The sequence below is a fragment of the Lynx rufus genome, unplaced genomic scaffold (assembly GCF_022079265.1).
Source record: "Lynx rufus isolate CCGP_SWC_20201006 ecotype Redwood Valley unplaced genomic scaffold, mLynRuf1.p SCAF_23, whole genome shotgun sequence".
Taxonomy (NCBI): Eukaryota; Metazoa; Chordata; class Mammalia; order Carnivora; family Felidae; genus Lynx; species Lynx rufus.
The window spans coordinates 5,723,240-5,749,763 of record NW_025814838.1 but is presented as its reverse complement, the minus strand read 5'-3'; the positions used below and the strand labels follow the sequence as shown (position 1 = coordinate 5,749,763).

At 49.3% G+C, this 26,524-nt stretch overlaps 1 protein-coding gene across 1 annotated transcript in view; it reads left to right on the top strand.

Annotated features, from left to right (window-relative positions):
- The window catches only part of CACNG3 (calcium voltage-gated channel auxiliary subunit gamma 3), an 82,372-nt gene that overhangs the window by 27,752 nt on the left and 28,096 nt on the right, over positions 1-26,524 (top strand). The gene's annotated exons all lie outside the window — the stretch shown is intronic.

Below are 26,524 nucleotides of genomic sequence, written 5' to 3'. Positions count from 1 at the left end.
CAGTGGCAGGGGCCAAGCCCTGCCTCCTGCTGTGAAGGAGGAGTACTCCTCTATAAGGTATTTAAAGTGATCTTGACCTCTGAGTAGGGCCTTCCTTATTCAGAGGAAACTGAGTGAGCTCCCAGGACACTAGGAGCATACTTGTTTTCCCCTACACACAAATCAGAAACCATTTTTCTTCTCCCTCCCCTTCTCTCTTTTTCTTCCTCAAAACAAAGAACTGAAGCAATTAAGAGAAATGCAAACCCTTGGTTTCACCTCTACCCATTCTCTCCTGGAAGCCATGGTAGTCATGATAGTCATGGTTAAAAGTGTACACTCTGGACTCAGAATGACCTGTTTGGAAACCACTTTGTTATCCTTGAGCAAATGCCTTGAGGCTCTCTAACCTCTTGGTCTCCCTGGAAACATAACCATTCTACTCAGCTTTTGTCTTACCTATTAGAGGATCATCTCCTGGAGGACAGGTCAATGTCCATGCCTCTTGGTTCACAGGTGCTGAGGGAACCTGCATTGAACTATAAATATTGATTCTTAATAGCCAAATTCAGTGATGTTTTAAAGTAAAGTTGAAGGTAATGTGGAGAAGAAAAATTAATTCACATTTCCTGAGCATCTATGTGCTGGGCACTGTGCTGGAAGTTAATAAACATTAACTCAACTCTGAAGTAGACATAATTATTTCCATTTTTACAGAGGAGAAAAATGAAGTTTAGCAGGTCAAACTTGCTAGGATTGCAGAGCTAGAGATGATGGTGATGGTGATGATGGTGATGATGGTGATGATGATGATGGTGGTGATGATGATGATGATGGTGATGGTGATAAGGGTGGTGGTGATGGTGATGATGGTGATGGTGGTGATGATGATGATGGTGATAAGGGTGGTGGTGATGATGATGTAGTAATGGTGATGATGGTGATGGTGGTGGTAATAGCTATTGTTTACTGAGCATATGCTGTGAGTAGGCATGATGCCAAGAGACTTCTTTGTATTCTCTCATTTAATCCTCATGAAAACCCAACAGGGAAGCCCTATTATTATGCCCAAGGTCCTAAAAGATTAAATGACTTGTTACAGACACTCAGTCAGTTGAGGGTTGGGGCTGGGATTTGAACCCAGGTTATTCTGATTCCTTAGAAGCATCTTTTTACTTTGGTAGTGAAGGCCTTGGTGGCAGTTACTCAAATTTAAACATTCAGCGTTTTGGACCACTCCCAAATGGAGTGTCAGGCAGCTATACAGAAGGCCAGGACTTTGGAAGAAGAAACCAGATTCCATCTCTGCCTGTCTTCATCTCTTCATCTTTTGGGCTCTGTGGGCAACACTTTCATTGCAAGATTCTGCATCCTGTCTCGTGGTCACACATACCGTCTGTGCTTGGCACAGCCGGCTGTCTCCATGGAACATCTGTGGCTCACTACTACTGTGAGTGATTCTATTTTCCACACATCTCCAGCTCGTTAGAAAGCAAGGCTCCTATTTGTTGGTGGATGTTTGCAATCTGAATCTGAAACACTGCAAAATGATGATTGAGCTGATTCACACTGGGGAAGAGTCTGTGACACATAAACACACACACACACACACACACACACACACACACACACAAGACACCTAATTAGTGAGGACTGAGCTGCCACCTGATCCAATAAGTGCAGTAACTTTGTCCACTAAGAGGCCATCTGGCTCCTGGTGACAGTTGCTGAGCCGGGAGCTTTTCATGCAGTGATGGTGTTCCTCCCTGGCCAGGGCCACACTCCACATGTCCTCTGGGCCACCCGACCAGCTGAGGTGTCAGTATTTTAAAGAAACTCTTTGTCACCAAAGGTAGCAAGAAAGCTGAAATAAACAACATCCACCCCAGCAGACCCAGGGGTCTGCAGAGAGGAAAGAGCTTTCCCCTCTCCTCCTCTGTGAATATGCCTTAGAACTTCCTCAACATTCCTCCCAGATTTTCCACTTCTGGTCTTTAGCCAAATGCAATCTTTAAAAATACACATTTGGCAAGAATCTGCAAAAAAATCCCTTCAGATTGTTATGTGATGGTGGGGAAAAGACACATTTTTTTTAACTCTAAAAAAAGCACCTTAGCATTTGTAGGCTTTTATAATTCTGAAACAGCTGAAATGCTAAAACTTTCAAGTTGGCAGGATTGAAACTGAAATCTGCAAAGCCGGTTCAATTTGACAAGAGTGGGAGCCTTGCATTTCAGAGGGTTTTGATGAGCCCGTGGGCCTGAGCCATCAACACAATGGGTGGCCACCCACTCGCAGGGAGCCCTTCGTGCCTGGGTCCCAGTCTCCCCTCTAGCTACCTGCAGAGCTCACTCTAAGAGACACTCCTGGCTCCTTCCATTGCCCTGGTAGCTGCTGGTAGCTTAGCAGAGTGGGCAAGGATTCAGCCTGTGGAGCCCGATCACCTGGGTTTGCAGTCCTGATTCTACCACCTGTAAACTAGGGGACCCTATTCAAGTTACTTAATTCTTCTGTGCCTCAGTTTCCTCATCCGTGAAATGGGGCTATAATACTTAATATATTTGTCGATTGATACCCGTCTTGCTCCAGAAAAGAGTTAAGGGGGCTTTAGTTACACAAAATAAGAAAAGATGGGTCCAATTTTTAAAATTGGACTAAGGGAAAAAAGGGACTGGACAGAGCCAAGAATGAGAGTGAATTGCACCTGACAATGAACTACATTCTTACTAAGGGTGGTTCATAAAGCCGCCTGTGAACCAAGCTTCCTCGCAGTCCCTTGTCTAGGGGAAACCTGGTCAACCTCACACCCACGGTGCTCAGAATACGGGAGAACCCGGTGGCCAAGCAGACCTGCAGTCAAGCCGACCTGGCTCTCCAACAGGCTCCGTGTTTCGTCCTTGAGCAAATTGCTTAATCTCTTGGAGTCTGAGTTTCTTTACATGGAATGGGGATAAAACTGTAGTCATGAGGTTATTTTGAGGGCAAAATAAAATATTATATATGAAGTGTTTAGCACAGCACCGGCCACATAGTATGTGTTTGATAAATAGTTGCTAGAATAAATAAGTTTTAGAATTTAGACACATCCCACTCTCCTTGGTACCAAGATCAGATAAGAATATTTTCCTTCCTAAGTGGATGATGTTTCATGTCACAAAACAGAGAATCCTCAACACGGGCTGATGGCAAAGTCCCCAAAGCCACAGAGCACAGTGCTCTGTGTTGAAGTCCCGTCTGGCTCTGCCATTAAGTGGCTGTGTGACCTTGGGCACACTGCTTCACTTTTCCGGTACACGGGTACCCATCTGTAAATGGTCAAAGTAATACTACCTCCCTTGGGCACCTGGGGGGCTCAGTCGGTTAAGCGTCTGACTTCGGCTCAGGTCATGATCTCTTGGTCTGTGGGTTCACACCCCGCGTCGGGCTCTGTGCTGACGGCCCGGAGCCTGGAGCCTGCTTCAGATTCTGTCTCCCTCTCTCTCTGCCTCTCTCTCTTTCTCAAAAATAATAAATATTAAAAACATTTTAAAAAATAGTACCTCCCTTCTAGGGTTATTATGGAAATTAAATGAGATAATAATTGATAGAGCCCTTGGCCAAGTGTTTGTGTATCGTTCTCACTCAGTGACCGTGCTGGCATTGTGGACGTTCACAGCACTGAGTGATCCAGCACTAGTCTGGCTTGATCCAGAGGGATACTCAGAATACCTGGGAGATGGATGAAACCTTTGCCAAACACCCTCCTCTCAGTGGTACTTCTGTACTTTCGGCGACCACCTTGTAACAATGCACTTGAAGAATGCGCTCTCTGGCAGGCGTTCAAGGGCAACTATTTTATCTTGCTGACTTAGTACAAACCATTCAGTCCTAAATAATCAAGTGAGGGGTAGAAGCGATATCCTTTAGGAGAAGATGACAAGGGGCCCTGTAAGAACCTGGACCAGAATGAAAGGCCAGTATTCTCCTCAGAAAAGTTGTGTTGGCGAAAGCCAGGTACACAGGATTGAGTTATTATCATGGCATAGGGGGTCAGACATATGCCACAGAAGCATGGCATAGGGGGCCAGACAGTGCTGGGCTCAAGACCTGCTTCTGCCACTTACTGGCTGTGTGACCTGGGACAAGTTACTTAACCTCTCTGTGCCTCAGGTTCATCATCTGTCAACAAAAGGGAAGGGACAATAACAGCACCAACCTCATATGGTTGTGATAAGGATTAAACGGTTTCGCACATGTAGCATGCATTGAACAGGGATACCGGGTAGAGCCAGCCTAAGTGTTAGCTGTTATTATCACGGTCAATGACAAGGTAAGCACGTGGGGGCGACAGAGGAGACAGGCTCCTGGGCACAGGTGGAGCGGATAGGATAACCGGTACGCGGAGGTGGAAGGCATTCAGGATGAGCAAGGTGGCAGCTAAGTTTAGTGCTGGGAGGGAGGGATTTGAATATGCATGAACTGCCCTCCCGCTGTGCCAAGCAGCTCAATTTTTCAATTGCTCCTCCTGGGGAGTCATGAATGGGGAAACAGAGTCAGCAGGAATCCCCCCTGTGGGGTACAGCCTGTGCCTGTTTTCCCTGTGTTCTGGCTACCAGCTTCCCCAAACCCAAACCCGGTTAGGGGACCACAGAGAGACGTCCCTTCCCTTCGTTAATGAAACTACCTGTTTAGGGGCAGTGGAAAAGATGCGATCTTTAAAAATATACATTTGGGCTGGGCGTTGATTCCGTTTTGACAGAAACAGGGACTGGTTTTGGGTCTCAGCCTGTACACAACCAGAAGTGGGGAAGAGTCCTGGCTGATTTCCTGGCGTCATTCCTGGAGCTGGTATTCTGCCTTGTCCTGCCCTCCCCTCTTCCTCTCTCCCGTCCCCTCTCCCGAGCCTCTCTCTTCTCTGCCCCTCTTCTCTGGTTCCCTCTGTATCTCTCTCCCACAAATCTATATTCAGTTTCTGTCTTCCAAAAAGAAAAAGTGAGTAGGAGGACAAATTGTTTAAAAGCAATGCAGCTATTTTAACAAAATGCTTTTTCCTTTGAGTCAGTCCTAAGAAATTTGGGTACAGTCTAAACCAGAATGAACCAAACAATAATCCTAAAAAATGAAATGGGTTAAGGAAAAGAGCCTAAATTTCCCAGACCAGGATGGGGCACGGGGAAGGCCAGAGAGGACTTGACGCTGGTGTGTTGGGAGAAGAAACCAAACCAAGGTGTTTGATTAGAAGACCGGAAAGCTGGCAGGGAGAAAGTGAAACATTATTTCCGTTGCTTGGATGTCAAGTTTCTTCCATGCTAAACATCTGGCTCTGGAAAACGTGTGGGTGATTGTGTAGACCTGGTTTTTCAGATCTTGACCACTCTGGACATGGGTTCTCACCCAAGTCAAGAAAATACCTGTCCCTTGGATTTAAAGATCCTGGAGATGTTGGGAAAATATCTGAAATCTTCCCTGTTAGAAGAGCCAGAATCTTAGTTCTGGACTCCACTCTGCCCCGACTTACTCTGTGCCCCGGAATAAATCAAGCCCTTTGGGGGCCCCATCTTTACAGAACAAGAAGATTAGATGACCTTAGGGTCCCCCAACTCTGTCATACAATCTCTGGTTCTCTTGTAACTCCATTTATCCAGTTGGGAGTGTAGACTTCAGAGCTACCTTGCAGCATTTGAATCTTCCTCTATACCTGACAGCTGTGAATCTGCACAAGAGACTGTGGAACTCTTGGTGTCCTCAGTTTCCTCATCTGCAAAATGGACAATAAGGTTGTTCGCTCCACCTTCTTTTTCCGTCCCATTGAAGTGAGTATATCAGAATGCAATCGAGTGAGAACAGAGGCCGCCCTAATATAAAAATAAGAAGCACATCCCTTGCACATTTCAGAACTTACAGTTATTGATAATAAGATTCTTGTGATACCCTCTACAAGTGATTGAGAAATATTCTCCAACTCGGATCTGGTTCCATTTCGGTTCCAGCCTGCGAAACCTGACCCCCAGTGAAGCAAATCTATCTGCCTCGCATCAGTCAACAGATGTTCTGAGTCCCCTGGAAATCACCAAGGGAGATCTAAAGAGGAGAGGTTCTCTCTCACCCCTGACCATGCATCTGGTTCCAGGATCCACACTAGAAACATTATGGGTGGGGAAGAAAAAAAAAAAAACATAAAAACCTTGAATCAAAACCTTTCCAATCCTCTTGCCTCTTATCCCATCCATCTGATTCCCCAGCTTCTTCCTCAGCTGCAGGAATGTGTTTTCATAGAAAACTGTGCATGCCTTATCTCCCTTCTGAGAAAAATTTGCTGCTTCTAAAAAGATCTATTCTTCCCACAAACAGTGTTGTGCACCTGTCGTAGGTCCAGGAGCAGGAAGGCAAATCTAGGTAGTGAAACTGCGTCCTTTTGCTTATCTGAAAACTCTTCGCTTAGAGAGGGCATTGGAGAAGACACCAGGATGTCTCCCCTCCAGGCAGCTGGGCCAGCAATCCCCTTGGCTTAGGAATGAGAAATCCCCTGAATTAGCCAGTGTGAAGGGACACAACACCATCCCTGCTGGCAGCAGGGCTTCCTGTGCCAAAGCCACGGGGTTCCCAGCCGCTGTTCATTAATGCTGCCCACAGGCCAAGGGAGAAGTCTGTCTGCTCTGATGGGCAGAAGGTCCAGGTTCCAGGGCACTGGAGGAGATAATTGTCTTCATAGCCAGGAGATGCTTGGCAAGGAGGTCAAGTGACTTTATACACTCCAAAAAAGTCTAGGCAGATGATGGTGATAAAACCATACTGTCCTTAACTTCTGGCAAAACAAACAAAAGACATTTTAGAAGCAGCACGCTATAGTAGAAAGAACAATAGGGGTCTGAGACCTGGAATCTTGCCAACTACGTATGAGTCCTGGTCCGGTTTATCCGGTAAAAATTGGAAAAATGATCCTTGCCCTGCATATTTCATAGGGCTTTTATGAGAATTAAATGAGATACTAGGTGTGAAAGGACTTTGGAAAATGTATGTCATTCATTAATTCACTTGTTCATTCAGATAGACACTGAGTGTGCACTAGGCGCCAGGCACTGGGGATAGAGTGGTGCTAGGTGGTGACTGCCCTCGAGGTGGGGGACAGGTGACTGCCGCCTCAGCCTAGGAATGGTTTCTCAGGAGCGCCCTCCAGAGGCCAGGTCCTAGCAGTCCACCTGCCAGTTCAGCGGGAGGTCCAGTTTCTCTCCTTGGGTCCTTCTAAGTCTCCAGGTTGCTTCCTGGGGTCCAGATGGGCAGTCCATCTTTCTGCAGAGTCTCTGCCTGAACTGGAGCCCAGGGAGATGTGCTCCCTGGAGGCTACGATGTGTCACAACTGCCACCATAGATTCTAGCTTCAGAAAGGATCCCCATTGCCGAGCCACCCAGCCTGCCTCCTGGGACAGGAAAATCCCAAATACATTCTCAAGTTGCTACTCTTGGCGCTGATGGCAGCTAGATCTCAGTATCCAGAGATAGTGCAATTTCTACCCATGCTGCTATAATCCTTTAAGGTGTGAATAAAAAAGAAAAAAAGGAAAAAGCTGACATTTATTGAGTGATTTAGCGATTTCTGGACTGGGTATTATTCTGAGCATGTTTCACACAATATCTCATTTAATCCTTAAAATAACTCTCAGAGGTGGGGCGCCTGGGTGGTTCAGTCCGTTGAGTGGCTGACTCTTGATTTCAGCTCAGGTCATGATCCCAGGGTCATGGGACAGAGCCCCACAGTGGGCTCCATGCTGAGTGTGGAGCCCGCTTGAGGTTTTCTCTCTCTCCCTCTGCCCTTTCCACCACTCACGTGCTCTCTCTCTCTCTCTCTCTCTAAAAAACAAAACCAAAAACAAACAAAACAAAACAACTCTAAGGAGTATTAGGATTAAACCCATTTTACAGGTGAGAAAATTAAGGTTTGGAGAGGTTAAGTAACCTGCTAGGTCACAGCTCTAAGGGACAGCACCAGGATTTTACCTAGAGCCATCACCTCCAGCCACCAAACTCTGCTGGAGCAGCTAAAGAGGAGAATTTTGCAAGAGGTACATCACACCAGAATAAGAGATACAGATTTTTTAGATTCAAGTACGAGCCTGCTCTCTGGATGGCAAGGTCAGGAGTGTTCCCATTGTCCATCAATCCATGACTGTCTTTCCCTTTCGATGACCTCACTTCCGGTCCTATCCTCCCCTGCCCCCCACCCCTACCCCAGGGTGGCTTCCATATTGGGGGCAGGTACACCTTGCCTTCCCGCACCAACAGCTGGGCCAGTTTGCCCTGACAGGGCTCTATAACTTCCCATTTTTGTCTCCTTCCATAAATCTGTCCTCTGAACTTGCAGCTTTCCCAGAACCACACATCAACTGTTTCTCTTGCAGAAAACAAAATTAAACCTCTTCCTCACCAGACACCCAGCTGTGCACAAAAAATTAATCAATTATTTTTGAGATAAGCGCTGCAAAGGACAAGCTCAGGGGGGCTGAGGCAATATTTCTGTTATCTCTGAAGACACTCCTGAACTATCCTCTGGAAAGGGAGGTTGGGCTTGCTGGGGACGCGTGCTCATCCCAGGGGTGTTTCAAGATCTACAGGCTCCCCTGTGATGCCTCTCTCTCTCTCTCTCTCTCTCACACACACACACACACACACACACACACATTAAGTGATGATTTTAAAGCATTAACCCTCCTCATTCCTTGGTGTGCATGACAACTACTGTGTCTGAAGAATGAAATTATCTGTAAACCCAGGATTATCAGAATGCCAAGGAAGGGAGGAGGGAGGGGCTGCCCGGTGCCTGCATGAGTCACCAAAGTCCCAAGCGGGTGATGCCCTGCACCAGAAAGGGCTTGGTCATTCATTCAGAGTCTGCTGGTTATTTGGATCTGCGAGTGGCCCTTACCGGCAGCCGCCCCCCACCCAGGGACAGGAGCTGGGAGCACAGCCGGCAGGGCGGTCCTCAGTCCTGGCTACATAGAAGGTGACCCAGGGAATGCTCAAAAGCACTGATGCCCACCCCCTCCGCCAGACCCCCAAGACCCCGAGTCCTGGGCTTGTTTTGAAGCTGCTCAGGGGTTTGGAACGGGCAGCCGGAAAGAGGACGGCTGTGCTATGGAAAGCAAGGCCTCCAAAAACCAAAATAGAAATCCTCTCAACTTAGAAAGGGAAACAAGAGAGGACAAGGAGCAAGCAGAGCAGAAGATGCCTGTGTCCGTCCACTTACTCACTGGCTCGCTCAGCAAGCGTTTTGTGAGAGCCTAGTGCACGCCAGGCAGCTGGGAGAGTCCCCCAGACTTGGCGGCCTGAACAAACGGAACCTCTTGGAGAATCATCCAAGAAAGGAGCCTGAAGATGGACAGGAAGGACCGTGGGTCTGCAAAGTTCTAGAACCTCTCCACCCACGTGTGCCACCTTGTTCTGTTTCCCACACGTGTCCAGCAGCAAAACCCTTGTACTGAGAAGGATCTCCTCGTTGTTTTCCCAGTGGCCTTGAGAAAGAGAAGAACTGGATTTTACCCCAAAGCTGCTTGTCGCCATAGTCAAGTGGGGGTCCACAGCCTGGGCCTGTGTTTCCTTTTCTTAAGGAAAAAAAAGAAAATAAATATATATATATATCCATATAAAACATATAAATATTGTCCTGAGTCAGTCTCATAAACCATATAAATATATATGCATATACTTAATACATATGTATATATAAACATATATATAGAAAAAAATATATATATCCATATAAACTATATACATATATATGTATGTACTTAATACATATGTATATATAAACATATGCAAACATAAATATATATGTATGTTTAATGTTCTTTTTTACAATAGAAACAATGTATTCACTATAGAAAACTTAGGAAATAAAAATTAGCTTGAAAGTAACAAGTAATGATAATCCTCATATTCTCTTAGCACAGCTATAACCCCCATCAAATATATATATTTACATTTTCTTAATTTTTTTAACATTTTTATTCATTTCTGAGAGACAGAGAGAGACAGAATGTGAACAGAGGAGGGGCAGAGAGAGAGGGAGACACAGAATCGGAAGCAGGCTCCAGGCTCTGAGCTGTCAGCACAGAGGCCGACACGGGGCTCGAACTCACAAACTGCGAGATCTGACCTGAGCTGAAGCCATACGCTTAACCAACTGAGCCACCCAGGCTCATTTACATTTTATGCCCTACTTAGCCAACCCTTATTTTTTTTTTTAGTTTATTTTTATTTATTTTTGAGAGAGAGAGAGAGCGTGCACAAATGGGGGAGGGGCAGAGAGAGAATGAGAGAGAGAGAGAGAGAGAGAGAGAATTCTAAGCAGGCTCTGCACTGTCAGCACAGAGCCCAATGCAGAGCTTGAACTCGCAAACTGTGAGATCATGACCTGAGCCAAAACCAAGAGTCAGTTGCTTAACTGAGGAATCCCTTATTTTTAACCAGAATGAGATTATACCATAAATTTTTTTGTAAAGTACTTTTTTATTTACTAAAGCATCACGTTCATCTTTTCTACATGAACAAATGTTTTACTGCATCATTTAATGACCAGATAGTATGTCATTTTCTAATGTATCATAATTTATTTACTTCATCCCCTATTATTGGGTATTTAGTCTGCTTCCAGTTAAAAACAATACACACACACACACACACACACACACACACACTGTTGTAAATAAATTCTCGCGCACGTTCAGAATTATTTCTTTATGGAATTTTTAGAGCTGAGAACACTGAGTTAAAAGATGAGCATATGTTTCAATAAACTTTCGACTTAGAATAGTTTTTGATTTATAGAAAAGCTGCCAAGATAGTAGAGTGAGTTCCTGTATATGTACATCCAGTTTCCCTTGGTGTTAAGGACATTAGAATGATGCATTCGTTCCAGCTCATGAACCAATATATTGACACATTATTAACTAAAGCTGAATTTTATTCTGATTTCCTTAGTTTTTACCTAATGTCCTTTTCCTGTTTCAGGATCCCATCTGGGCCACTCCTATTATGTTTAGCCGTCATATCTCCTTAGGCTTCTTTAGACTGTGGGTTTCTTAGACTTCCCTGGTTTTTGATGACCTCGGTGGTTTTGAGAAGGGCTGTCTGGGGATTCTGTAGAATATGCTTTTCTCATGATTACATCAGGGGTTATGGGGCTTCGAGAGGAAGGACCACACAAAGTGCCGTTCTCATCACATCTTACCAAGGGCGCGAACTCTCCACATGACTTGTCACTGTTGATGTTGACCTCCGTCACCTGGCCGAGGTTGTGTGTGTCAGGTTTCTCCCCTGTAGAGTTGCATTGCACCCCTTTCTGGACATTGCTATTTGGAAGGAAATTCCTCTGGGGAATTATGCTCCCCTCCCTGAGGTGGCCATAACTGTATAAATTATTTGGAATTCTTCTGTACAGGAGATTTGTCTCCTTCCCTACCGCCCATTTACTTATTCATCCGTTTATTGCTTTATGTCACTATGGACCCGTAGCTACTTATTTTATACCTTGGATTATAATCCATTACTCCACTGTTTATCTCATTGCTGAGAATGTTCCAGCTTTGGCTACTGGGAGCTCTGTTGGTTGGCTCCTGTGTCCTTTTTTTTTTTTTTTTTATGTTTATTTATTTTTGAGAGACAGAGACAGAGACAGAGCACTAGCAGGGGAGGGGCAGAGAGAGAGGGAGACATAGAATCAGAAGCAGGCTCCAGGCTCCGAGCTGTCAGCACAGAGCCCGACGTGGGGCTCGAACCCACGAGCCATGAGATCATGACCTGAGCGGAAGTTGGACGCTTAATCGACTGAGCCACCCAGGCACCCCACCTGTGTCCTTTTGATAGATGCCCACTGGTGGGTATCTTGGACACTTCCTCGTTTCCTGGCCTACGAGATGCTCCAGGCTCATCTTATGTGTTCCCTGCTGCAGCCCTAGAGGAAGTTATTTCTCCAGAGAGCTCTGGTTCTCTGATTGGAGATCAAAATCCGGGGTACTGATTACGCTCGGTGTACCAGCATGCTGTTGCTTCTAGACCCTGCCGGCAGACAGAGCTTGGAAATGTATGTGTGTATACAAACCCACGTGTATAGACATATCTATAACCTGATATTTCCCAATCTATATTGATATTAAGCTAAACATGAGTTTGCCATCGTATCTCCAGTTGAAATCCAGAATCACATGGTTTATTCCAGCCTTCTCCCTCCTTAAAGATAGCCATATCTCAAAGTCTTTTGATTTATATTGCCATGTTGCCTTCCATGAACTTATTCTGGGGGGGGGGCGGGGAGTGGTGAGGGGAGGACAGGAAGGGGAGAAGTATGACCTGAACCTATTTGCTGCCCATCAGGTCTTAATGAAGTCGTTTGAACACACACAGAGGATGGAATGATGCCTCCTAGGACAACATTTCCCGTGCTATTTGAGGGACTTACAGTCCTTTTTGCTTGGAGAGATCAAAATCTGAAAGTACTTGTGTGCACAACTCCCCCACTTTGAGAATCAGAGACCACTGACATCAAAGAACTCTGGGTGGAAAGCTGTGGTTATTTCTACATTCATTTCTCACTTTGTAGGCTCCTTTTTTGAGCTATGACTAAGATCTTTGATCTGAGTGGCTTCCAAACTGCTTTTAAGTGCAGATAAAGAGTCAGTCTTTTGTTCCCAGCTTGTGGACCTGGGACCTCATGGGTCCAAGCAATGGACTCTGGAATGTGGAGACAAGGGCCACAAACCCAGGTGCCTACAGAGCCAGATGGGTTGTCTAGAGGGAAGGGGTTGGAGGCATGATGGCAAGCCGGAAATTATACGGCCCCATACAGAAATGTGGGCCCACTGTTGCCGGGTCCTCTGATTTTTTTTTTTTTTTTTTGGAAGAAAGCCAGAATTCTAGATTTTGTGTGAGCTTCCGAAGTTTTCAAATGTTAGCTATGATTGTCAGTCTCTCCAAAATGCTGTAAGAGCCAACCACACTAAGTTCTCTGGCAGGATATGACCTTCAGAACCCCTGGTTTTGTACTCCCTGGTTGCTAGAAAAAAGCATAATAACTCAATTATCTGGGGATCTATGGCCGTCCTTTATACTAAAAAGGGGTCTCACACACTATGAAGTTTGGGTAACATTGGGTCATTTTGTCTTGCAGAAACATTCACTTTTATTTCTTTCCTGGGTCAATGAATTTCCAGATAAGTTGGGATCTATTCCCTGGGGGCTGAGGGATTAAGCCCGGAATGTTAGCGCACCGCTGGAGGCACAGCAACCCAAGTCAGCCAGCTTCTCTGGTAGGGTTGGGAGGAGTGTGACATCCCACAGCCCAACACGGTCACAGCAAGTACGTGAGCAGGAAGGACCCCTGTCTGCTCTGCGAAGGTCTGCCCTTCGTCCCCCGCGATCTTCATTGCACCCCTTGCTTCTCTGGCTCCTGACTCTTTTCGGGACTGTGGAGACTGGTTTGAAGGCATTGCTCGAGGCAGGGAGTAGGGCTGGGGGAATTAGTAATATGCATCCAGCAGGATCAGCTCTCCAAATAACAACATGCTTCCTTCACTCACCTTGGCCTCTCTGTCACCCAAGAGACTGCTATTAGCTGTCAACCAAAGAGCTGAGACATCAGTGATCATTTTCTTATACTTTAAAACGACCGTATACTTTCCTGGTCCTCTGTGCTTCCCCAGACCTGCACCTCCTTTCTGCTCTGCTTGGGGCATAGGTCTGGCTTTGAAAGTCATTACTTAGTTGACTTACTCCTTGTGGGATAGTTCTGAATATCTGTCTAGTGAGATGACACAGATAGGTACTCGAGATTAAAGCCTTGGATGCTGTAGATTTGTAATCTCTCTCGTGCTCTCCCAATGCCCATGGCCCCTAGGGCCTGGGGCAGCAGGAAAAGCAAGAGAAGTCACTCAGCCTTCCCCCTTGATTCCTTTATCCCTTATCTTCCAGCGCCCACTCTTTTCTCCCTCCAATCCATTTTCCACATTGTCGCCTGAGTAATCTTTTGAAAACATCCAGAAGGTCGTGCTAGCCTCCTGCTTACTCTTCTCCAATGGCTTCCCCGGCTCTTTAAAAAATAAGCCTCCTTATCACAGCCCAAAACCTTGCTACTCAAAGTGTGGTCCTTGGACCAGGAGCATCAGCATCACCTGGGAGCTCGCTAAAAATGCGGCTCCTGGGGCACCTGGGTGGCTCAGTCAGTTAAGAGTCCGCCTTTGGCTCAGGTCATGATCTCACAGTTCATGAGTTCGAGCCCTGGGTCAGGGTCTCTGCTGTCAGTGTGGAGCCCACTTTGTATTCTCTGTTCCCCCTCTCTCTCTGCCCCTCCCCTGCTCATGCTCTTTCTCAAAAATAAATAAACATTTAAAAGAAAAAAAAAGAAATGCAGCTCCTTGGGCACCTGGGCGACTCAGTCAGTTAAGCATCTGACTCTTGGTTTTGGCTCAGGTCATGATCTCACAGTTCATGAGTTTGAGCTCCGAAACAGGCTCTGTGCTCACAGTGCAGAGCCTGCTTGGGGTTCTCTCTCTCTTCCTTCTCTCTGCCCCTCCCCTGCTCTCTTCCTCTCTCAAAATCAATAATTTTTTAACTAAAAAAAAAAAAAAAAAGGAAACACAGCTCCTAAACCCACCTATTGAATCAAAATCTGGATTTTAACAAGATCCTCTGGTGAATGGGATGCACATAAAAGTTCAAAAACGTCTGTGTGGGCTTCCGGTGCCCATGGTTGCACATTTAATCACCTGGGGACTTTTTTTTTTAATATTTAATGTTTATTTTTGAGAGAGACACAGAGTGCAAGTGGGGGGGGTCAGAGAGAGGGAGACACAGAATCCAATTTTAAAAAGAATTTTTTAATGTTTATTTATTTTTGAGAGAGAGAGAGAGAGACACACACACAGAGTGCAAGTGGGGGAGGGGCAGAGACAGAGGGAGACACAGAATCCGAAGCAGGATCCAGGCTCTGAGCTGTCAGCACAGAGCCCCATGTGGGGCTCGAACTCATGAACTCACCTGGGGGCTTTTTAAACACACTCATGCCTGGGCTGCAAGTGACTGTCGGGGGGCGGGGGGGAGGGTTCCAGGCACTGGAATTTTTAAAGCTGCCTAGGTGTTTGTAAAGTGCTGATCTGCCCGTTCTGTCCCTGTTTGCCTCTCCAGCTTCCTTCCCGTTCCTTTCCCCCTTCTCTCCTCTCCTCCAGCCACATCAACCCTTTGTTCATAGCTAGCAAGCTCTGTGGTCCCTCAACCGCGCATTCTTGCTGCCTACAAAGCTCTTCTTGTGGAGGTCGTCTCACCATTTAGAAATCCACTTAAATATCATCGTCTCAGGGAACCTTCCCTGACTCTTCACACCCCCCACCAGCTCTGTGCTCCGTTGCCTGTTTGATTTTCTCCATAGCATTCATTGCTATCTGCAGTCAACTCATTTCTGTATTAATTTGCCTACAGAATGGCTGCTTTCCTTCATTAGAATTTCAGTTTCGGGAAGACAGAGACCTGGTGGGTTTCAGTCACCACCAGGGCTGGATTCGGAGCAAACTTAAGCGTGTGTGCTTGGGGCCAGAACACGTGGGGGAGTGGAGAGAGAGAGAGAGAGAGAGAGAGAAAAGCTTTTTAAAAATGAGATTTGATATTTCAAAAACTGACCAGAGTAGTCATCATGGAAAAAATTAGAATGTGTTGTACTTCCTCATACATATGTTAAAGAGAGTGGTTTTTCTAATTGCACATGGAAAAGGGTACTGTCATCTTTTTAGGACTTAGAGGTTTTAAATTGTTCAACTTTAAAAAAAAAATCAGAGTGTAAGGTGCACACAAAGAGATGCATCCCACGCATACCGTTTCATGAAGTTCCAGAAACTAAACACACCTGGTCACCAGCACCCGGCTCAAGAAAGGTGCGTTTGCTCAGCCTCTGTCATTCACCTTCCGGTCACCACCAGCTCTGACTTGTAACCGGGGAGACTGGGTTTTTTGAAAGTGCTAATCCAACATCATCTCCTCTGAGGCCCCGCGACTAAGCAGTGCCCGGCAAATACTAGCTGACCAATCGGTGTTTGTTGAATGAACTAATGGACTAATTCATGAATTACTCGCCTCCAGTCATCTCTCTGCTCACCCTTTCTGGGGAATCCAGTCTCAGAGACTGAACTGATTTGAACCCAAAAAAGAGGTAGGCTCAGAGCTGGTCTCAGTCTCCTTTTTTGGACACCAGGCAGTATGGCACATTTTCCAGGTCCAGTTGGCGTGGAGCCTTTTGATGGAACCAACCCAGTGAATTTTCTTTGGTGCCTACCTGGTGTCATTCACCCAGCCGTGCCACCGCCATTGAGGGGATTATCCCTCCAGTGGGCTTTTCTTGGAGTCACCGTGCTCACTGCCTTTTAGGTTTCTTTGCATTTGACTGGGGCTTATATTTAGCCCCATGGAAGCTCGGGGCTCCTATTCTTCCTTCTGGGCTTTTCGCTTTTTCCCTTCCAGCTGGTGAAGCTCACCAAGCTGAGCAAGTGAAAAGGCTGAATGGAAGTTTCAGAAGCAGAAAGGTACTAAACTCTGGTTTCCCGTGTAGCAGGAGTGTGGGGCAAAGGGAGGCAGGTGCTGACCCCAAAGGACAGGGACCTCCTGGCCATCTGCGGGCTCTCTCCCACCACTGGGTTATTAACTCTTCCTCTGTCCGTGTTTCACCTCCCCCACCCCACACCTTTCCCTGTATGGCCAGTTTCTTCAAAATTCAGCCGTCCCCAGCTGTGAGACGCTTTCCCGGGGAACCATCTTTCCCACTCCTAACTCCTGCCCACCCCCACCCCCCACCACACACCAATCCCCCAGTTCCATGTGCTGTTTCCGGGCATAATAACGACCTCTCCTAACACTGCCAAGCTCTAGGCTACACTCCACCTTCAGCCCTCCATCAGCCCTCACCCCAGCCCTAGGAAGCCCATCCTGGCCGCCTCCCCCTTTTACAGGTGGGGGAAATGAGACTCCCAGAGGTTGACTTAGCCAAGATCTCTGGGCTAGAAAGCGACAGAGCCAGGACTCGCACCCCCGTCTGTTTGACCTTTGCAGCAGGTGCACAAGCTCCCCTTCAGCCCTCCTCCTCCCACTGCTGGGATTGCACCTGCTGGCCCAGCCTGTTCACAGCTGAGCGCCTATCCCAGAATTGCCCTTCGCATAAGGGAGCTGCCCTGGCCAAGGTCACACGCGCATCCCACATCCCGCAGCTGGTCGAGGTGGGGATGCGGAGGCCTTCCCTCCTTGCCTTCATTCGGGACACTCAAAAACGCCTTCTCGGGGTGCCTCGGGCTCAGGCCACCATCTAACGATTCTTGAGTTTCGAGCCCCACGTCGGGCTAGCTGCTGTCAGGGCCACACCCGCTTCTGACCCTCTTTCCTCGCTCTCTCTCTGCCCCTCCCCCACCGGCGCTCTGTATCTCAAAAAAAAAAAAAAACATTTTTGAGAAAATAATAAATAAGTAAATAATTTAATAAAATGCCTTCTCACTCCACAGTCCCCATGGAAGTGCTGAGTCCACATAACAGCTGCGCGGCCGTTCCGCTCTCCCTCTCCCTCCGCCGCCCCTCGGGGATTGTTCCCAAGAGCCCAGCCCGGAAGCCTCTGGCACACACAGCTCCAGGAGTGTGTGTACCAGCAACACAAGCGACGACAACTCCTAAGTCACACACTGCACTCCTAGACTCTGCTGTAACCTGCACCCACGTGCTCCCCCCATCACGGCACCCAGTGAACAGGGAAGGGTCACCTTTCTGTTCCATGCACCCCTTGAGAGAACCAGAGGCCCCCCACCTGCGACAAAATGTTCGTGGGGAACACACAGCCAGGGAAGGAATCCTGCCTGGTGTGTGACAGGGAAGGGCTCTCATCCCCGGGTGGTGGGGGGAACGTCCTTGTGTCCTTCGTGTTTCTGAGGCATGGCTCCGCGTCTTGGGGCTGGCGGTGGCATCTCCGAAAACAAGGGGTGGGTTGCGGAGGCCGGACGCCTCCAGCAGCCCTGGGCCTGCAGCACAAGGGTGTCCGTTTAGCGTCCCCTCATCTGCACGTGAGGAGGGGGATGAGCTTGACGATGCGTCTGCCTCCTCTCCTCCCTGAATTCTTCACTTGCCCCCCAACCCCGACTCTTGTTTGCACCTGAAACTTCCTGGGCATGGGACACAGGCTTTGTCTCTGTGGACCCTCGGGAAAGCTCACATGAACGAACAGATGAGCCAGGGATCCAGGAGGAGGGCCAGTGCACCCGGTGGGGGGGAGATGCTGGGTCACCCCAAAGCACTCCCCGTTGTAGCCACCGTAGACAGAAGTGCAGTGCGTTCTGCGTCTGAGTGTGGCTGTTCTGGAAGCAATCCGCCCTTCTGGTGCCTGCAGCTGGCCAGGGCACAGACCGAGCACGCGTTTCCCTCTTGCGTTCTGGGGTGCCTGTGCCATCTCTACAACTTCGAGGCTGTGGCCTTGTGTTTTTCCATCCCATCCGTCCTCTCTGCAGGCTGCCCTTGTCTGTGCCTGAGCCCACTGCTTAATAGTATCAGTGGTGAAAGCTAATCGTTTTGGGATTTTTTTAATGTTTTATTTACTTTTGAGAGCAAGAGAGAGACAGAGTATAAGTGGGAGAGGGGCAGAGAGGGAGGGAGACACAGAATCGAAAGCAGGCTCCAGGCTCCGAGCTGTCAGCACAGAGCCCGAGGCGTGGCTTGAACTCATGAACCAGGATATCATGACCTGAGCTGAAGTCAGACGCTCAACCGACTGAACCACCCAGGCGCCCCTAGAGCTAATGGTTTTTAAAGCATTGACTAGGTGCCACCGGCCAACCCACCTTTTCTGAATTAGCTCATCCTTCATAACAGCTCTGTGAATTATTATTCTCACTTTGCAGATGTGGCAACTAAGGCACAGAGATGTCGAGCAACCTGCCTGAGGTCACACAGCTGAGAAAGCAGTGGAGTCAGGCTCTAGTACAAATGCTTAACCACTGCTCTATATCTCAGCAAAGTGCACAAAGTTAAGGCATTTGAACGAAGGAAAAAGGACTAATGAGTATGTAGGGTAGAAAAAGAAGGCAACAAACAAGTATTTAGTGCCTAATGTGCTAGCTGCTTTTCTGTATTTTATGTCTTTTTCTCCCAACAGCAGCATCATCAGGTAGGAGAGGCTCAGAAAGGTTAAGTAACTTGCCCAAGGTCAACACAACAAGCATCAGAGCTGGGATTCAAACCTAGGCCTCCTGACACCTGTTAGAGCAGTTTCACTCTTCACGGAAAGTTCTGGGCCACGGCATGTTTTCAGCCTGAGAAAACCACCAGATAAGCTTCTAGCTCGGGCTTTGATCTCCTGGTGAGCCGGCACATTATTCGTTTGCCTTGGTTTTGCACACACTTCCTAGCACAATGCCTGTTGAGTGAGCAGATGAATTCCAGTTCACGTGCTTCCACACAGGGGTGCCTAGTGCCTGGTGGGACTTGGTAGAAACATTGCAAGAGCACGCTGTGTAAGTAATGATTTCTCCCCAAAGACGGGAGCAGATCTTCAAGAGGAAATCAGATCATGTCCTACCATGGATGATGGGGAGGGCATCTGAGCCGAGACCCGAGTGGAAGATGAAGCCAGGCATGTGAGAATACAGATACGTATTCCAGGTGGATGGAATAGCATGTGCTAAGGCCCTGGGGCAGTGAAGAGCTCCGTGTGTTTGCAGCTGGTGTGACTGGAACACCAAGGGGGTAGCATGGTAGGAGATGAGGGCTAGGAGACAGAAGGGAATCGGATGACGGAGGGACCGTTGAGCCTGGTGGGAACTTCAGAGGTGGTCCTAAATCTGATGGGAAGCGAGGGAGTGATGCGAAGTGGTTTTCTCTGTAAAACATCACTGTGGGCCAGGCATGAGGAAAAGTGGAGCAGGGAGAACATGTAGGTTACTGGAGCCATCCAGGCAGGAGGTGCTGGTAGCTCGGACCAGCATGCAGGGGAAGTGTTCCACACGGTGGCACGCTTTGGAGATTGACGGAATCCGCTGACAAATTGAACATCCGAGGGCAAGGGAAAGGTATCAGATAGTCGATCTCAGACAGGAAATCCCCAACAATGAAAATAGCTGTCGCTTAGACCGTGTCTCCTACGTGCCCGCCACTGTTGTCATCACTTATCACAGATGGACTCGTTTAATCCTCGCACCATTCCTATGCGATAGGGCGGTTGTTATCCCCATTTTACACGTGGGGAGACTGAGGTACAGAGAGGTTAGGTGACTTTCCCAAGGTCACACAGCTAGTAGGTGTTGCTGCAGGGATTTGAACCTGGGCGGTCTGGCTCCGGTGTCCATATCCTGGAATTTCACCTTGGATTCTCCTCCTCAAGGAGGAGGGTTCAAAAAGTGGGGGCTTTCTGGACTCCCCACATCCTGCTGTGAGGTGCTCAGTCAGTGTGCACAGATCAGCTCATTGGAGCGACTCTCCTGAGGGTGCTTGAGCTCAAACAGAGGTAGACGCTCTTCCTGGACACCCTCTAGGTGATGTCCCTGCAAGCGACGAATATCGAGGATTCTACAGGCTCCTGCTTCCTGGACAGCTCTCCAGCATGGACACAGGGGACCGAGACCCTCAGAGCATTCTCAGGCAGTTTCCCTTTTCTGTGTCAGGAGGAGGCAGCCAACCACAGCACACTTGGGTTGCCTCTCTCAGCCACAGTATGGGGCAAAACTTAAGAGCAAAAGCTCTACAGACAGGTACAAGGCACATTACTTGACCTCCCTGTGCCTCGACTTTCCCATCTGTAAAATGGGAAGTCAGTATCCCATGGGGTTACTGTGAGTTAGTATCTGTAAAGTGCTATTTAAAAATACCTGGTTCATTTTAAGACCTTTTTAAGTATGTGATAAAAAGCAATGAGGCGGGAGGTTGGGCACAAGGAAGCAGGAGAGGCTTTTCCAGGCCAGGCCTATTGTCCTCAGATGCGTGTTTCCAGCGTGATCGGTTGCCCCGTCTGTCTCTGGACCTGACCCGTTTAGGAGTTGATTTGGAAAACTGTTAGAGCCCGCCTTCACCAACCTGCTCTAAGTATGAAATCCCAGCCAACAAGAAGGAAGACAGAACTAAACATTGGTAGCTGGGGCTGGACCGTATCAGACAGTGGGGAAAAGTGGTTTAGACTATAAACCATGGCCTCCTGTTCTGAGGCTGTGGGTCGGAAACAGCCCACTGGGCATCTCCACTTGGCTCCTCCATAATCCTCTCTAATCGACCTGCCCATAATTTAGTTCAGTGGTGCCTCCCTCCCCATCAAAACAATCTACGTCCCTCCCCAGTTTTGGTGAGTTGCATAGCAAAGAGGAATATAATGTCCAGGTCCAGAGCTAGGCCACCTGTGTTCAAGGCCCCTTCTTAGCCGTGCTTCCTTGCACAAGTCACTTACCCTCTCTGTGCTTCAGTTTTCTCATCTATAAAAACGCGGATGAAAACAACAGTATGTATCTCACGGTATTCTTGTAAGGATTAAATGAAACTATGTTTCTCACCCAGTAGGCACTGAATAAATAGTAATCACAGCGTGTATAACAATTTGTCTTTTTAAAAAAATAATAGTAGCTGAAACTTTCACATTCTAAGAACTTTACATATGTAAAATCATTATTTCTTACAAAAACCCTCTGAGATGAATCTATTATCTCTGATTTACAGATGAGGAAAGTCAGACTCAGAGAGCTAGAGCAACTTGCCTGAGGTTATACAGCTTGAGCAGCAGGGACAGAATTTAAACCCAGGCACTCTGGCTCCAGAGTCAAGGCTCATAATCCCTATGTGGTTGTTTTTTAAGTTTATTTATTTATTCTGAGAGAGAGAGAGAGAAAGCACAAGTCGGGGAGGGACAGAGAGAGGGAGAGAGAATCCCAAGCACACTTTGAGCTGTCAGTGCAGAGCCGAACACAGGGCTCGAACCCATGAACCATGAGATGATGACCTGAGCCGAAGTCAGTTGCTTAACTGACTGAGCCACCCAGGCGCCCCAATCCCTATGTTGAGAGGTTCCTTTTCTTAGCACTTTTCTGTGTTTAAGACCTCAACTTTTCTACCCTTTTTGGGTTCAGTGAAAAGACGAAATTGGCCCAAAAGATAGATGTAGGATGTGTACACGGCCCCCAAACAGAGCTCCTCTCTGGTCGCCTTGTGTGGGCTGCAGGATGGGCAGCATGATTTGTGGGGTCCTGTGCTAGCTGAAAATGGGGAGCTCCCGGGTCAGGAAACACGAAGGCTTTCAAGACAGTGGGGCAGAGCATTCGGTCAAGCACGGGACTCTTCTAAGCACGGGACCCTGTAAGACAGCCCTGGGCCCAGGCGCACGGAGCGGCCCGCTGCAGGGTACCGAGAGCCCCTCCGCCCACAGGGCAGCCCGGCAGCCGAGGCTGACCCGGAGCCTGCCGCCTGAGCGAGGGGCTTTGCCCTTCTGCCCCAACGCACCACGGTGATGCGGAGAACGTAGGAAGCCTTGCCCTCGTGGCCCAATCTGGACAACGGGATCTTCTTTGGTCGGAGCCTGGTTCTTTTCCCCGGGGTTTATTAGCCAGCACAATGCTCTGCATGTGTGGGTGCCACAGCCCTCACGTATAGATATATATGTCCCTGTGTTCCCACCGACTCCCCTACAGCCATGTGGCAGCTTCATTCTGAAACCTGGCAAATTCTCTAAGGACTCTCACGGCTGCCTGTGCCTCTCCCTCCTCCTCCCCCACCTCCTCCTCCCCCTCCTCCCCCTCCTCGTGTTCCTCCTCCTCCCCCCTGCTCTTCCTCCCTCTTCCTGCCCCCTCTTCCTCCCCTCCCTCCACCTCCTCCCCCTCCTTCTGCCCCCTCCCCCTCCTGCCCCCACCTCCTCCTCCCCTCTCCTCCTCCCCCTCCTCCCCCTCCCCTCCTCCTGTTCCTCCTCCTCCTCCCCACTGCTCCTCTTCCCTCTTCCTCCTCCCACTCCACCTCCTCCCCTCCTCCTTCTGCCCCCTCCTCGTCCCCCCTGCTCCTCCTTCTCCCCCTCCTCCTGTTCCTCCTCCTCCTCCCCACTGCTCCTCTTCCTCCCTCCTCCTGCCCCCTCTTCCTCCCCCTCCTCCCTCGGCCCCCTCCTCCTCCTGCCCCCACCTTCTCCTCCCTCCTCCTCCCCCTCCTCCACCTTCTCCTCCTCCCCCTTCGCCTGTCCCCTCTTCCTCCTCTCCCCCCTCTTCCTGCCCCCTCCTCCTCCTCCCCCATGATCCTCCTCTCCCTTGCTCCCTCCCTCCTCCTCTTCCACCTCCTCCTCCCCCCCCTCCTGCCCCCTCCTCCACCTCCTCCTCCCACCACCAACCCCTGTCCAAGTCCATGCCATCCGGGAGCCCCCCTGCTGCACAATCAGGAATGGTAGTGGGTAGAAAACAGGAGCCGTGGGCTTTGAGCATGATGGTGTTTGAGGAGCCACAGTCGCCAAGTGTGCAAGGCTGTGAGCCCCTCGATCACCACCTGAGCCCCTCGGTCACCGCCTAAGGAAGCTGCAGATTCGTGCGGCTGTTTTTATTCTCTGCCGAGGATCTTAGGGAAGCTCCCGGAACAAGGGAGTGGCCGGGCCCACCTGAAGCTCAAAGGAGATGGCTCGTGCTGGCACTTTCCGCAATTCAGCAGCCCCAGCCCCATTTCGACGCCCCGCAGAATTATTTTTGGAGTTCTCTTAACTCAACAAGTATTCACTGACCGCTTACAGGGGACCAGGCCACATTGTCATACAGCTCCTTTGCCTTGTGTCTTTGGCCAAGATTTATCCACCTCTGCGCCTTGCCCAGACATTCTGGGAGAAAGGTCTTCTCCAAATCCAAGGAAGGGGCATTTGGACTTCTGGGGTGTATTTCTTCAGCTGTGAGAACACACCTGTCACTTCATTTCCCCCAACTCTGGCCACCACCCTCCGTATCCCCAGCATCAGGTGTTCATTGAGAGCACGTATTGAACGTGTACTCTGTGCCTGCCTGCTAACAGCTGCACAGGCGTTGTCTCATCGGGGGTCTTGTACTGTTATGATCCCTCTTTTACGGAGGAGGAAACTGAGTTTCAGAGAGTGTAAGTGATCCCAAGGTCCCAAGAGCACCTGGAGGGTCTCAGGAACCCTTTGGACCTTACCCATCCCGCAGGGCTCCAAGGCCAAGCACAGCCGTCCTTTCCAATCCCTGGCAGGAACCCCCGCCTGGGGATGCCGCCCCGGCTACGCCAGCTCCTGAAACACGACCGCCCCACGCCTTCCGCGTCAGTGACTTGGCTGGGGACCAGGCTCAGACTTCCCTTCAGCCCCGCCTGATGCCCAGCACTCCAGAAGCTCCTCTGAACTCTGAGTACTCACTGCCCACTCCAAATGGATTCCCTCTTTGTGAGTCTGTGTGCTCTCTCCCCAATGAGACAAAGCTCCCGCGGGAAGGTCCTGGCCTGTTTCCTGACATCCCCACAGAACCAGCATGGTGCGGGCGGCCATGTTGCTCACTGGGGCGACGACGGATCGATCCGTCTGTGGCTTCATTCTGCTCTGGGCGCCTTTCCAGATGGCCTCCCAGCAGCCCAGCTGAGACGCCCTAAGATTCCACCCCACCCCCGGAAACCCCCCAGCTTGACCCAGGCTGTGTGTGCCTTGTCTGCCCTTGGCTCCTGGAATGAGTGACAGGTCTGCCCAGTTTGTCTGGTGTCTCCCACAGTCCTATTATGGCGGCGACTTGGGGAGTGAAAACAAACAGGTCTGGGTTCAGATTCCAACTCGGCTACTTGGCTGGGTCTTCCTCAGATCACGTCCTTCATTTCCCTGAGCCGCAGTGCCCTCTCCCGTGAGACATGGGGCAAAACGCACAGGCAAACACATAACAAGACAAAGGCCTCCTACAGTCCTGGGACACACACCTCACAAGGGGGGCCAGCTTCCCAGACGGGAAGAAAGGGGACTCCTGTGAATGAAGGGCTCCCACGAGTGACCCACCAGGCTGCATAGTGACCGTCATCATGACCATCGTCCATGTAGCCTGGGTCCCAGACACATGCCAAATGCTGTATTTATAGCATCTCATTTGCTTGGCCTCTCTGGCTTTCCAGCTGAGAAAACTGAAGCATAGACATGGAGAAATTTGAACGAGGTTGCACCAGCAAGAAGGGGCAGGCAGGTTCGAACTTGGGGTTGGCTAGTCCTGAACCTGCGCTCTTGACTGCCAAGCCATCCCAGCAGGCTGGCTCTCTTCAAGGCCGTTGCATCGTGCAGGAATCGGACAGTGGGAGGCGAGATGGGTAGAGGACAGGGCATGTGTGTGCTCCTCGGCCTCTTCCAGGGACCATAGCAGAATGTGAAGTCACTGCTCCCAGGGATGGACGAGACCCTGGAGTCACAGCACTGGAGAGAACGAGGCTCCTGTTTCTGTGCAGGCCGATGAGTGCTTCTGGCAAAGTGAGGTCTGGAGAGACCACAGCCTGGTTTTGGCGTGTGGAGTGTTGGCGGGTCTGGAAGCCCAGAGAGAACGCACACCCCCAACACCCTGGGCCGGGGGATCTGTGTTTGGAGATGGCATCCATGGCTATAAGGAAAGGAGCTTCTCTTGAGAAGCATCACATGTGCAGGGGGGTGGGGCATGCAGAATAGAAAGACCCTGAGCATCTCCTGGGAGCCGGTGCAGAATTTCGGGCCCCGCTCCAGACCCCCCGGCTCAGAATCTCTGAGGAATCTGTATTTTAGCAAGTGCTCCTGGGGGTGCTGCACCCCCTGAAATTTGAGAACACCACCCTTGAGGATTCTAGCCTCTGTGCCTTTGCACACGTCGGCCAGCCCTCCAGAATGCTCTCCCCCTTGTTCTCAGCGTGGCTGATTCACGTTCAGCATCCTGCCTCAGCTCAGACAACCCTTCTAGAGGCTTCCCATCCATCCCACTGTGATTGGCGGTCATGGCACCTTACTTATTGCCTTCATAGCATGTTTCCTAAGCAGTAATGAGCTTGCTCCTTCTCCCCCACGTCCAGAAGGGCAGGGATTTCATTCATCTAACGTTCTTCTGCACCGATGGAACCAAGCATGGTGCTTAGCACATAGTAGGCACTCTGTAGACCTTTTTTTTTTTTTTTTTTTTGGACAAATTAATGAACAAACATCTTCCTGCCTAGAGTCTAGCTCCTGGCCAAACCAGCTTATAGGCTCGCAGTCCTCTAGTTAAATTAAATGATGCCTCCCTCGGGGCAGTCTCAGCAACACAGGTCCAAGGGCCTGGTGGATCAGAAGGAAATTTCCGGTTGCAGATGGGGGCAGGGTGGCACTGAGCAAATTCAGGCTGCTCTCATCACATGAAGTATGACCGTTGATGTCACGTGCCTGTGGGCATGGAATGTGAGTGCTGCCCACCCCAGATGGAAGGGGGTCACCTGGTCCCTTCATTCCCCCAGGGGGCTACCCGACAGCCCACCAGCAGGGGACACCCATGCTCCCACGGCAGATGCCTGGTACCCAGACAGGGCACTAAATAACATCTCACCCCATGAGGAGAAAGGTATTTGCTTTTCAATTCACAGTATCCAGCTTGGA